Source organism: Panulirus ornatus, chromosome 25, assembly GCF_036320965.1.
Source record: "Panulirus ornatus isolate Po-2019 chromosome 25, ASM3632096v1, whole genome shotgun sequence".
Classification (NCBI taxonomy): domain Eukaryota; kingdom Metazoa; phylum Arthropoda; class Malacostraca; order Decapoda; family Palinuridae; genus Panulirus; species Panulirus ornatus.
Genome location: NC_092248.1, coordinates 5,562,623 through 5,577,578, shown reverse-complemented (window position 1 = coordinate 5,577,578; position 14,956 = coordinate 5,562,623). Strand labels below are relative to the sequence as shown.

The window sequence follows — 14,956 nt, the reverse complement described above, 5'->3', positions numbered from 1 at the left end:
CTACTACTACTACTACTACTACTACTACTACTACTACTACTACTACTACTACTACTACTACTACTACTACTACTACTACTACTACTACTACTACTACTACTACTACTACTACTACTACTACTACTACTACTACTACTACTACTACTACTACTACTACTACTACTACTACTACTACTACTACTACTACTACTACTACTACTACTACTACTACTACTACTACTACTACTACTACTACTACTACTACTACTACTACTACTACTACTACTACTACTACTACTACTACTACTACTACTACTACTACTACTACTACTACTACTACTACTACTACTACTACTACTACTACTACTACTACTACTACTACTACTACTACTACTACTACTACTACTACTACTACTACTACTACTACTACTACTACTACTACTACTACTACTACTACTACTACTACTACTACTACTACTACTACTACTACTACTACTACTACTACTACTACTACTACTACTACTACTACTACTACTACTACTACTACTACTACTACTACTACTACTACTACTACTACTACTACTACTACTACTACTACTACTACTACTACTACTACTACTACTACTACTACTACTACTACTACTACTACTACTACTACTACTACTACTACTACTACTACTACTACTACTACTACTACTACTACTACTACTACTACTACTACTACTACTACTACTACTACTACTACTACTACTACTACTACTACTACTACTACTACTACTACTACTACTACTACTACTACTACTACTACTACTACTACTACTACTACTACTACTACTACTACTACTACTACTACTACTACTACTACTACTACTACTACTACTACTACTACTACTACTACTACTACTACTACTACTACTACTACTACTACTACTACTACTACTACTACTACTACTACTACTACTACTACTACTACTACTACTACTACTACTACTACTACTACTACTACTACTACTACTACTACTACTACTACTACTACTACTACTACTACTACTACTACTACTACTACTACTACTACTACTACTACTACTACTACTACTACTACTACTACTACTACTACTACTACTACTACTACTACTACTACTACTACTACTACTACTACTACTACTACTACTACTACTACTACTACTACTACTACTACTACTACTACTACTACTACTACTACTACTACTACTACTACTACTACTACTACTACTACTACTACTACTACTACTACTACTACTACTACTACTACTACTACTACTACTACTACTACTACTACTACTACTACTACTACTACTACTACTACTACTACTACTACTACTACTACTACTACTACTACTACTACTACTACTACTACTACTACTACTACTACTACTACTACTACTACTACTACTACTACTACTACTACTACTACTACTACTACTACTACTACTACTACTACTACTACTACTACTACTACTACTACTACTACTACTACTACTACTACTACTACTACTACTACTACTACTACTACTACTACTACTACTACTACTACTACTACTACTACTACTACTACTACTACTACTACTACTACTACTACTACTACTACTACTACTACTACTACTACTACTACTACTACTACTACTACTACTACTACTACTACTACTACTACTACTACTACTACTACTACTACTACTACTACTACTACTACTACTACTACTACTACTACTACTACTACTACTACTACTACTACTACTACTACTACTACTACTACTACTACTACTACTACTACTACTACTACTACTACTACTACTACTACTACTACTACTACTACTACTACTACTACTACTACTACTACTACTACTACTACTACTACTACTACTACTACTACTACTACTACTACTACTACTACTACTACATTATGAAATATTCAGGATATTTTTTTTCCTTTGGAACAAACGGACAACTCTTCAGTACTGTGTCCCGTTTTCTTCATCATCTCGTTTTCCACCAACTATTTTCTTTTTTACAGCAACGATATTTCCCTTTTAACGTTACAGTCACTCTTGCTCTTTTCCTCTACAGCTCTTTCCTAGTACTCTGTCCTCTAGCTGTCCTCTATCCTTCTCTAGCCCACCTCTAGCCCACCTCTAGCCCACTTCTCGCCCACCTCTAGCCCACTTCTCGCCCACCTCTAGCCCTCCGTCTCATACAATTGGGTTGGGGGGAAGGAAGGAGGCAGGTAATGAACCCAGCTTAGAAGGTCACAGTGCTAACATGAACCGGGTCCCTCCCCCTGGCACTGGCCCTGTGTGGTGCCGCCAGAGAGAGAGAGAGAGAGAGAGAGAGAGAGAGAGAGAGAGAGAGAGAGAGAGAGAGAGAGAGTAAAAGGGATGAAGGAATTAACAATAATTAACACTATGACTAAATCACAAATTGGATATTCTATTCTTTTTTTTTTTCAGTATACATAAAGTTCCTGCCCAGCTGTGTCCTCATTCATGAGGTGGTCTCTCCCTTGAGCGGCCGCTACTCTCACTCCAAAATACTCTCACCCATCTCATCTTGCACCAAGCTCATTCAAGATGGTTTTCCTGTATTCTCTTTACCCTTATAAAGTTTTTTTTTCCTCTTTACTATTCTTGCTAATAAAGTTTTTGCCCTCCAGAGTTCCTCTCACTCGTAAAGCTTTTCCCCCCAGGTTCCTCTCACTCATAAAGCTTTTCCCCCCAGGTTCCTCTCACTCATAAAGTTCGACCCTTGTTGTCCCCCTCACTCTCAAAAATTCTCACATGACACACCCCTCCCTTAATGTCTTTTTTTTTCATGGAATATCCAAGCCTCATTTAGGCAAATTATGAGACTTACAATACAGGGAATGATAGAGAGAACGAGTAACTTGTCTACACGAAATAAAAAAAGGAAAAATGCTGATGATAGTGAGATAAGGGTGCGGGGATGATACAGATAAGGAGTTAGGAGAGACTCAATGGGCAATCGAATCCTGAGGGACAGCTTTGGTATTGGTTGGTGGCGGCGCATCAAGGGCTTAACGACCGAACGACTGTCAGACAATACACGGGCCATTCGGCCATACAATCAGAGCTCAAGGAGGATATTATACGTCATTCTATCCCAGGAGAGTCCTAGAGGATGGGAGACTATTGTTGGTCGTGGTGTAGGAGGCAGGAGTGTTTTGGATGAGCAGGGAGTATTGTGGAGGGCCAGGGAGGGGTGAGGGAGGAGCAGAGAATGGTGCGGGAGGACTAGGGAGTGTTGTGGAGGGCCAGGGAGTGGTGCATGAAGGGTCAGAGAGTATTGTGAATGTGGAGGGAGAGCTGTGAAGGGGGACGAAGTGTTGTGGAAAGGTAAGGAATGTTGCGGATGAGTAAGGAGGAGAAAGGAATGTTATGAAGGAAGAGTTAGCCCTGTGCACAGGGAGGGAGAACTGTAGAGTGAAATGGACTGCTGCTGCGGAGGAGGAGGGAGCTTAATGAAGAGGAAGGGGGTGTTGTGGAAGGACATGGAGAGTATCGTGGAGGGACAAGAAGTGTTGCAGAGGGGAAGGAAGTGATATAGAGGGACCAAGAATGTTAAGAAGTTAGTGTTGTGGAGGGGGAGGGAATGCTGAGAATCAGGAGGAGAGGAGGTTTTTGTGGAGGGAAGGAGGTGTTGTGAGAGTAACAAGAAGTATCTTATGGTGACGGAAGTGAGGTGATGGGCCTACAGTTCTGTGTAGGAGCAGTGGGTGTTGTGGATTGGACACTGGATTATAAACAAAAGCCTTTGACAGCGACATGTCCAAGAACTTGAGGGCTACCTCATAGATAAAAGAAATGGGATTAGCCACTCTTCAGTGTACTGGATGTACAAGAATGTATAGAGTGAAATGCTAGGTGGATTAATCTTAATCTCAGTCGAGGGTTGGAATCTCTAATATAGCCTTCACCTTTAATATATCTGGGATAACCTGAGGGCAAGAGTTAAAGACGAATATGAGACATTTTTTGCAGAATTGGGACCAGAACAAATCCTTCTCTCCAGAGTAGATGAAAATAGATAATGGAAAGAAGAAGGACAGTATACCATCTGTCCTCAAGGATGATATCATTTGCCTATTCTCTTCTATCAATCTCATCATCTCATCTTTTCTCTGAGAGATATCAAGACATATATATATATATTGAGACATATATATATTTGAAAAACCTATTGAAATATATATCAAGAGATTCTATTTCGTCATGAGTGTTGGCACACACTGCGAGAACATGTGATCTAAGTCAGAGTGAACATTAAGAACAATAGGATGTTCACTAAGGTGTATTGAGCAGATACACAATCTTTTATGCATGATCCTAGAGACAAGATTCGTGATTTGGCTGCCTAGGAACCATGGCGTTACTTAGGCATCTTAAACGTAACCGAATCAACCCTAATCTTGCCTAACCAATCGACAGAAAGGTCAACTATGAATGGCTAATCAAGATAAAGGAGTCCGGGACTCCAAGGGTAGCCAGCTCAGACCTGGCAATCAGGTGGATGACCGTGATGTGCTCGCGGGCATAAACAGCAACACCCTGGATTAGCTATTCATACCTCATCAAAGCAGAACCCAGCCAATCGGAAGATGGGGACGCAAGCGGCGAGGCAAGTGACACTCGCTAATGGCAGTTGAACGAGGGAATCAGGAGGGGCAAGTTGGGGTGGGGGAGGAGGAGGAGGCAGAACTGGGTAATCTGGACCAACTTGGGCTGTGATCAGAATGCACCAGGAGACTCAGCATTTAATCTCCTACAATAATTGCATAATATATACCAGTGGAACCCATGACGGGGGTTTTGGGGGACGAGGGGAGAGGAGGAAATGGAGGATGGGGAGGAGGAAGGGACGAAGATGGGAAGGGAGAGGAAAGACCAGCTATCATGTCGATGATACCAGGATCGAAGACTACAAGTGGAAGGTTTCCAACACTACCTAAACCCTGAGACAGAAGTCCCTCCAACACTGTTTAACACCAGGTCTTAGAAGGTACTAAACATCCACTAAATCCGTTTACAGAACTTTGATAAAATTCTTAAACTACCTGTGATCCAACTCAAAGGTCCCTGTGTAGTCTAGAATCCTACTCAGAGGTCCTTGTCTTCTCTAAAAATCCTACTTAAACGTTTCTAGATATTTATAGGATACCGATCTAACTTTAGATCTTGCCCTTACGTTCTTAGACTCGTTTAAGTATCGTACAAGCTCACTCATGGCTCCTGAACTCCTACAATACTTCCTAGTCAATCAAAGGTCCTTAATCTCACACAAGATCCTATTAGGAATTCCAAGACTCTCGTACGATCTCACCTAGAGATTCTTTGACTTCTTTGAGATGATTTGAGTCAATGTAACACGAAACTTTAACAAATCCCATTCAGAGGTCCTTTGATCCTTCCATGATTCCAGTAAGGAGTCCTTCGATCCTTATAGAAACTAACTAGTCGTCTTACGTCTCAAAATAATCCTTCCCACCAAAAGAAAGAGATTTAACCCTTAACAAAGAGATCAGGATATTTACCGTACATGCTCTACAACATGTATTCATAATCTGACCCTACAACAGCGACGAGATGTACTTACAAAACTACCTAAACTTGCCTTATGAATGACAGTGACTACTAGGGATTTACACCAAGACCTGCACTAATCCCCGTTATGAGGGACGAGCTATGGAATTGAATCCTATAACAGATTATCTTAGAATCGATTCATGACAGAGGAATCTAAAGAATAATAGCTATCGTTGATCGAGTTGTAGACAGTGAAACTGTGTAGGTTTGAGTCTGCAAGTGTGCGAGGGAGCCCGCGATGTTAATGCCTCGAAACGAGGTTCTTTCTTGCTCTCCTAGAGGCAGCTGGTGACACGTAATAAGTGTCTCGGCGTCTCAGACGAGGGTAAGGTCTGTGAGTCGTCTCAGACGAGGATAAGGTCTGTGGGTCGTCTCAGACGAGGATAAGGTCTGCAGGTCGTCTCAGACAAGGGTAAAGTCTGCGGGTCGTGTCAGACAAGGGTAAGGTGTGCGGGTCGTATCAGACAAGGGTAAGATCTCCGGGTCGTATCAGATGAGGTTAAGGTCTGCAGGTCGTCTCAGATGAGGGTAAGGTCTAAGGGTCGTATCAGATGAGAGTAAGGTCTAGGGGTCGTCTCAGATGAGGGTAAGGTCTGCGGGTCGTCTCAGACAAGGGTAAGGTCTGCGGGTCGTCTCAGATGAGGGTAAGATCTGTGGGTCGTCTCAGATGAAGGTAAGGTCTGTGGGTCGTCTCAGAAAACGAGCCTGGGGCAATACAGGAGACAAGCCCATTGGGTTGTATCACTAGAGTCTGGTGGTCAGTGAGAAGCTGTGGTGAGTCAAACCTCCAGCAGGAAAGGTTCCTCATGTAACATCTCAATCTCCCGTGTTCCCCAGGAGGAGCTTCGCTGCCTCACGCCTCCTTGCATGTGTTACATGATAAATGTGGTCCTTCGTCCCACAGTGCAGCGTCTTTGGGGGGAACGAACACTACCTTGTGACATCTTTGCAACACAAGATTAAAAAGGATTTTCGTGGTTTCTCCATAATCTTAATCGAGTGATTACATAAGAATATCAAAGACACCTACATCGTCCTATATATCTGGAAGATCAGAGGAAAGTCATATATGTGAAGTTTGGTCTACATATAGGAACGTAGGCAGACACATCTATTCTAAAAAGCTACATATACATAAAGATACAAGTTCACACACACACACACACACACACACACACACACACACACACACACACACACACACACACACACACACAGGGAGCAAGATACATGCGTACGTTCAAATAGTTACCCATATACACCTCTCTCTCTCTCTCTCTCTCTCTCTCTCTCTCTCTCTCTCTCTCTCTCTCTCTCTCTCTCTCTCACACACACACATCACCACATCGAGGTCCCCTTGACACACATCCGTCCTTCCTCCTCTGTAGAATGCTGGGGCCGTCCACCTTCTGTTACACTGGATGTCGTTTTTCAAGGAGCCTGACAATGGCACGTGATCCAGTGGCTGTCGGGTCCTGACACTCGTCAGCAGCGATTACTGCTGACGATCCCTGGCACGCAGGGGTCTCTACAGCAAGTGAGAGACTGTCAGGGTTTTTGTCACTGTCCCCGGCGTCCGAGAAGGCAAGAGAGGCGCCGTGTCTGTGATGGGAGAGGACGAAAGCCTGGGGGGAGAAGAAGAGGGGAGGAGATGGATGGATGAGAGTAGAAGGGGAGAGAGTACAACAGAGCGCTTGGGAGAACTACGTAACTGGAGAACTGATGGTTTATAATGCACGTTGTCTACTGGAGACAATAATATGGTTCTACATTCCTAATCTACACAGACAGTCAAGTAGAAGGTTCCTCCTCATCTTCCGCTCAAATGATACAGTGGAAGATTTAAGTGCAAACTCAGACGACTTATGAGCCACAGCGCCCCCTCCTCCTCCCCTATTGCCTGTCTTTTCCCATGTACTCCCATAGGCCTTTGTGTCAACTACAACAGAAAGAAATCAGTCTGAGGTTTCTCACTGTTTCTTTGTCGATTTAGATTACCCGGATGCACTGTGGTAGTTTAACTACTGTCTACTGTGTAAAACATTGCAGAGAAGTTAGTGTTTGGTTCACTTACCTTTCCCTTCGCTCAGATCTGTAAGGGAAAGAAAATGGATTAAGAAGTTTTCAAGAAACTGATATTCTGGGCTTTTTGGAGGCATGAGTAATGGGTAATTACAGAAGACATGGGTGATGGTTAACCCACAGGAGTCATGAGTCATGGACAACTATAGGTTGTGAGTAATGGGTGACAAGACATGACATACACATGCGTATATTTCCCATCAGTAGTGGAGGATTACATGAGCGCAACCGCGAGCCAGAGATCGCATTGTATATCAACGGTAGAGCTCCCTACTGGTCGACAGGGAGGGTTCAGAGGGAGGATTATATGTGCACCCAAGCAGCCAGAGGTAACTCAATCCAGCTGGTAAAAACCTCCTGCGGACGAGTCAACAAAATAACCTATAACTCGCATTGCTCATGCATCTACCCAGGTGCACGGAGTCGGGACTGGGAATAAAAAAGATATTATTCATAGGGCAAACAACAACATGGAGAACAGGTCCTTATAAACTAGACCTAAACACATATGGATGATGAATAAAGTTTTCACATTATATTAATTACAAAGGATTCCATTGGCTTAGGGCAGAAGTGGAGGGGGGAAAAAAAGATGGGAGAGACCAAATTGGAGATAGCAGGATGGAGTGGAAGGATTTTGAGTGATCAGGAGGGTGAAAGGTGTGCACGGGATAGAGCGAACTGGAACGATGTGGTGCACAGGGGTCGACGTGCTGTCAATGGACTGAACCAGGGCATGTGAAGCGCCCGAGGTAAACCATGGAAAGAATTGTGGGACTAGGTAGTGGATAGGGAGCTGTGGTTTCGGTGCATTACACAGCTAGAGAATGGATCTGAGCGAATGTGGCCTTTCTTCGTCTGTTCCTAGCACTACCTTGCTAGTAGGGAAAATAGCAATCAAGTATGAAAGAAAAAGAAAGAAAAAGAAAGAAAAAAGTATGAATATGATATAAAAAAGTACAGATGAATTCGTGACAGACGAAAAGATATAGTCGAACTTACTGAAATATTATTGTTTTTTTAATAGGAACATGACATTGATATCTAAAGGGACATGCGAACAGGTCAGAACACTGCAGGGGAGCCCATAAAACTATCACCAAGAGGGCGGTCTTTCATCATATCCCAGTAACACAGGTAAAGACAAACACCTTCGTACATGATGCCCAGAAGCCCTAGTACATATTCGACATTTTGGAATGCAATTCGCATTTGATTCTTTACCGTAACGATGTCGTAAGGGCACATTTCTAGTATTGCCGAGAAATGGATATATTTTTACAGCTTGGAAATACCCAAGCGATGGGCCCATAACCATCACTCCAACCTTATAGAAATGGGGAGATACTTGACCTCCCAAAGCACCCATTTCCCCTGGAAGCCATCTATCTATCCAAGCCACCTGAAGATGCATATCAGGAAACCTGGTGGCACTTTAGCCCTGGCTTATGCTCTGGCAACGACGAAGATGAGGACGATGATCGGTCATCCCTGGGAACAGCTTCTGACGAGGAGCGATTAGCTTCCGTCACTGGGAAATATGAGATGCCAAGGGTAGGAGACCATCCCTCACCTCGACTCGAGACATCGATGGGTGACCTGATTCTGGTGATTCTCATGTGGAAACCATCGATGGGTGACGTGATTTTGGTGATTCTCATGGGGAAACCATCGATGGGTGACGTGATTCTACTGATTCCCAGGGAAACCATCGATGGATGATGTGATTCTACTGATTCTCATGGGAAACTGGCGAGTCTTACAAATAGCGTCAGGCAAGATGGAGACGATATGTACGTTCGTTCTTTATCGTATAACACTCATCGATAGATAATGTATCTGTCACTGTTGGCGAGACATTAACCATCGTTCAGATCCCCACCACAGGTAATGGAGGAGGAAGACGTTAAAACGTTCTATGATCACAGATGATCATGCCTTATGCAATGTTCTTTTACATCAAATTCGATACAATATTTTGCTTGGCTACATGTCGATTTCTATGCGATGCTGCTCTCTCTCTCTCTCTCTCTCTCTCTCTCTCTCTCTCTCTCTCTCTCTCTCTCTCTCTCTCTCTCTCTCTCTTCCCTTGGGCGTCCGCCCCTGCTGAACCCCTGACCGCGTCTGGGGTAAGGGGCGAGGGACCCAGACTCCCGCTGCGCACACCCTGGGATGACCAACATATCATCGAGGCAACGCCGCCACACCGTCCTAAGAACCTTTCCTTAACCAGGCTCTCTCTGTGACGGGTCGAGCCTGATGGAGAGAGAGAGAGAGAGAGAGAGAGAGAGAGAGAGAGAGAGAGAGAGAGAGAGAGAGAGAGAGAGAGAGAGAGAGAGAGAGAAGGTTTTCTTGTTGCTCTCCTTCTTACACAGCGTCGTTTCCCTCTGTCAACAACCATCGTTGTGTTTACGAAACAACACACATGTTTATGCAATGATGCTGCCCGGTGTTGACACAACAAACATATAGTTCATAACCTCACAACACACACGGTCCTCCACAGAGCCTCAGCAAGTGTACTGGAAGCGAGGACGTATTCTCTGATGTGTCTAGACAACCTCAAAGATGCCACAGTATATGACGCGGTCAGGGGAACGAGTGGTATGGGAGGAAGGGAGAGAGGACCACGCGCGCCCATCCCCCTAGGCTGAAGCGAGGTCGAGCCATCATTATTAGAAAGGGAATTATCCTGGGATGTTATCCATCTGGGTACAGGAAGCTACCAATGGCAGGGCTGACAGATAATGACGTTGCCACATGATTGGTAAAGGGAAGGATTCGGAGAGGGAGAGAGAGAGAGAGAGGGGAGAGAGAGAGAGAGAGAGAGAGAGAGAGAGAGAGAGAGAGAGAGAGAGAGAGAGAGAGAGAGAGAGAGAGAGAGAGAGAGAGAGAGAGAGACAGACAGACAGACAGACAGACAGACGGAGCCACAGGAGAGAGAGAGAAAGAGAGACTTAGTGAGGTGTATAGACACAGAGGACATAAAGACAAAGAAAGGCCAAGAGATGAAAGAAATGGAACAAAGACAAAGAGACAGATAAAAGAAAAACAATAAAGGGCTGGTCAAGAAACAAAGAAACTAGGTGAGACATAGACACAGACCTATGGAAACAGACACAGCAGCAGCAGAAGCAAGAACAACAGACGTAAGCCCAGGTCTGGACATGAACCTGCCCTCCAAGGCTTCTCCCCCACGCCCGTCTCAACTCCCCCCTCCCCACCAGCAGCTCCACAACTTGACTCAGGCTGTAAACAAACATCCTATTGAGGCGGAAACAAAGGGTTGACAATCCTTATTGCGTCCTCCTTCGTCCAGCCCAGTTTTGTGTGACGCTCGTCATGTCCCCGGGGCTTGTCAGATGACCTCTGGAAAACACGAGGTATCATCCAGCCTGCTGGAAATCACTGGATATATTATGACCCTCTGGGAAATAAGGGTATATTCCAGTGCTCAGAAAGCATAGGGGTATCTCACGGTCTCCTGGAAAAATAGGGGGGTATCTTGCCATCCTCTGGGAAATATGGGGTACCTTACGTCCCCCTTGGAAAACATGGGATATCTTACGACCCTCTGGATAATATTGGGTACCTTAAAGACCTCTTGAAAATATGGGGGTATCGTACTGCCGAAATGAGAGTATAGGGTACCTCACGAACTTCTGGAAAGCTCGGGGGGTTATCTTGCGTTTCCTGGATGATATAGGGTATATCTTATGGGTCCCATCTGATATTGGATCAGAGGCGAAAGTTCTTGCAGGCAATGATCATTCCAGGTCTGTCCCCAGCCTGGAAATACTTTGGGCGAAGTTGTATCTTAAGAGCGTTTGTAAGGAGACCTTGCCAAGTGATCATCATCTTCTTGAAGGCTAGAAAGACCTCCATAACTGGAAAAATATACGTTGGATCCCATTTCTTTTCCCCACCCTTACCAGAGGGTCGACACTGTTCTTTTTCCTTAACATAGACTGGAAAAGAAAATGAAAGTATCGATGAAGGCAAAGGGAAGAGTGTTCAAAGTAGGATATATGAAAAAAAAAGGTGTTTTGAAGGCATAGAAATATCTTTTAAGAGTGGAGGAAAAAGCGTTCCAATGAGACATATCATCAGATGAAGACAGATTACGGTCATGTGTCGGGTTTCTCGATTGATTGAATGCTACGGGAAGACTTACGATTGATCACTGATCACACGGGGAGGCCTTGCGGACTCCGGCCCTCAAGAACTCATCCCGCGGATACCACAGCCTTGACTAAGGCTTGACAGGAACCGGAGGGAGCACAGCCTTGACTAAGGCTTGACAGGAACCGAAGGGAGCACAGCCTTGACTAAGGCTTGACAGGAACCGGAGGGAGCACAGCCTTGACTAAGGCTTGACAGGAACCGGAGGGACCACAGCCTTGACTAAGGCTTGACAGGAACCGGAGGGACCACAGCCTTGACTAAGGCTTGACAGGAACCGGAGGGACCACAGCCTTGACTAAGGCTTGACAGGAACCAGACGGAAAGACCCATAAAGGCTTGACAGGATCTACCAGACCCATAGAGGCTTGACGAGATCCAAAATAGAGGACACAATTAGGCTTGACATGACCAAGATTTGACTGGTCCAGCCCCAAAAAAGATTCTCTTAACATGATACGAATCGAACCAGAACATATCCTGATAGATATCAAATCCTGGACGGTGTAACTTGTGAACCGTCTGTATACTGATAGAAGAGAAGACCTGCTTTTTATAACATAGATTTATATCTACTTACGTGGCCGAAGGTGATTAAGAATTATTTGAAAAAAATGTTACGTTTTAATTAGCAAGGGGAAAAACTCTAATCACTGCAGATTATTTCGTCTATAACATAATAATTTCTCTTTCAGCGCAGTTAAGTGATGGTCGGTCTATTTCTAACCCAGTATAGTCAAGGAATATAGCATATTTAACCTTTTCATAAAGAATTCTTTTTAGAGCAAAATTCTACACATTGATTCTATATGTTTTATCATATTTTCCTGCAAAACTCAATCAGCTTATTGTGTTTAATCCTTTGAGAGCCACTTTGATGAATATCGATTTTTTTCTCTCTTTTAACGATTTAGAAAACAATGTGAATAACATTTTGTTTCCCAAGTCCAAAAGACTACAATAAATTGAATCAATAACTAGCTTTCGCTTTAGCTTTTCGCTGATGAAAGTGGTCGTCCGTAATTTGGGTCACTGATAAGAATGATAGTCCTTACTTTTGGTGGCTGACAAAAGTGATCGTCCGTGCTTTGGTCGCTGATAAACTGGTTGTCCGTGCTTTGGTTGTTGATATGAGCGGTTGTCCCTTTGGAGGGGGTTGGAGGTGTGGGGGTTGGTGGGGGGTTGGTGGGGTAGGAAGGAGGAGGAGGAGGAGGAGGACGGGTTGCTGATGAAAATGGTAGCCAGGACTGCTCGCGGTATACGTCCACATCACCGCGGGAGAGTGTGTAAGCTGCGCGACCCTTGCCAGCGTCGTAATGCACCAACGGCCGGATGTAGGAGGGGCCCTTCGCATGCCCTCCCCTTACAAGTTACAACGACAGACGTCACACGTGAGCTAGTGAGTGGCCTAAAGTTTTAATGGCTGTAACCCGTCTGGCGGTTTATAAACTGTCTCACTGGCCTTATGCTGCCGTTAAACTGGCTAACTGTCATTGCATTAACTGCTCAACTATGGCCTAAATGGCAGTAGACTGCTTATCTATCGCCATGACCTTAACTACCGAACTACTAATAGACCATTCTTGTGAATGAGTCCTCATGTATTGGTCTGAGGGCCCGCTTGGCATCCCGTTGTCACTCATACTCCCCACGTGTCACTCAGACACTATAGGTGTCACTCAAGGCCTCCCAAGTGTCACTCAGACACCTTCAGGGTCAGTCAGACTCCCCAGGTGTCACTCAGACACCCCTGGGTGTCACTCAGACTCCCCAGGTGTCACTCAGAACACCCCAGGTGTCACTCAGAGCACCCAGGTGTCACTCAGACTCCCCAGGTGTCACTCAGAACACCCCAGGTGTCACTCAGACCTCCGAGGTGTCACTCAGACTCCCCTGGTGTCACTCAGAACACCCCAGGTGTCACTCAGACTTCCCAGGTGTCACTCAGAACACCCCAGGTGTCACTCAGACCTCCGAGGTGTCCCTTCGACACCCTAGTGATTACTGGCAACACTCTGGAGGTGCTGGATGGTGGACAATCCCCTTAGCTTCTGGGTCAACCCTAGAGAGGCGCTCCAGGGCTGGTTGGAGAGGTGGTTGTGGCCTTGTCCTCCCTCTCCTCCCCATCCCCACTCCTCCAATACTCCCTCTCTCCCCCTCTCCAAAACCCCCACTCCACCCCATCCCTCTCTCTCCTGCACAATGTCAACACTGAACAGTTCTTTGACAGATGCTTTGGAAGAGAACAAGCAGAGGCCACAGCTGTAAAGGAAGGTCTCTCTCTCTCTCTCTCTCTCTCTCTCTCTCTCTCTCTCTCTCTCTCTCTCTCTCTCTCTCTCTCTCTCTCTCTCTCTGTGGTGATCTACTGGCGCACTTCGTGACGTAACTCTCCTATTGATCGATGGTTTTGGTGAAGTGGATGATGGTGGTGGAATGGAGCAGGGATGGTGGTTGAATGGGGCAAGGCCTGGTGGTGGAATAGGGTAAGGACGGTGGTGGAATGAGGAAGGAATGGTGGTGGAATGGAGCAAAGGATAGAGAGATAGGTGCAATGGGGTACGTTTGGTGTTTCAGTGAGAATGAGGAAGAGGTGGCATTGCAGTGGGCACAAATTTGGCGCTGTAATTGGCTAACTATATAACTGGTTAAGGTAGAATCAGACTTAAATGGGGCCCTGTGAAAGTGAAACTTAGAATTGGATCATACGATAACAGGGGAAACATAAATCTTCAAGGCACTTTAATAAATAAGTTATTTACACTTTATAAGTAACGCTTCAATCTAATGATCGAACTTGATTTGAGGTTCTATCGAGTGCGTAGTGATGACAGTGGCACACAACACTAGAACGACGCTATATCATTGTCATTATCGTCGTTCATCACGGGGTTTGCATGACGCTTGTCAGCCTCCTTCCCTTATTCAGAGAGGGGGGCGACAATTGCTCTATCTTCCCCCACCCCCTCGAGGCTCGTCTTTCCCCCGGAAGAATTGATCCAGTTGAGTGGATGGGCACACAGGCTCTTTGTTTACTACCAGCTGATCCGTTCCGCCAGGAATTCTCCGTGCGAGAAGGACGT

At 44.9% G+C, this 14,956-nt stretch overlaps 1 protein-coding gene across 4 annotated transcripts in view; it reads right to left on the bottom strand.

Moving 5' to 3' along the window:
* The window catches only part of LOC139757200 (innexin unc-9-like), a 164,298-nt gene that overhangs the window by 58,430 nt on the left and 90,912 nt on the right, over positions 1–14,956 (bottom strand). For 3 of the 4 annotated variants that reach the window (XM_071677355.1, XM_071677352.1, XM_071677353.1), the window contains one exon: positions 7,687–7,704. The exons of the other annotated variant lie outside the window; for it this stretch is intronic. The gene's annotated coding sequence lies outside the window, so the exon portion shown is untranslated. The remainder of the gene's footprint in view (positions 1–7,686; positions 7,705–14,956) is intronic. 4 annotated transcript variants of the gene reach the window in all.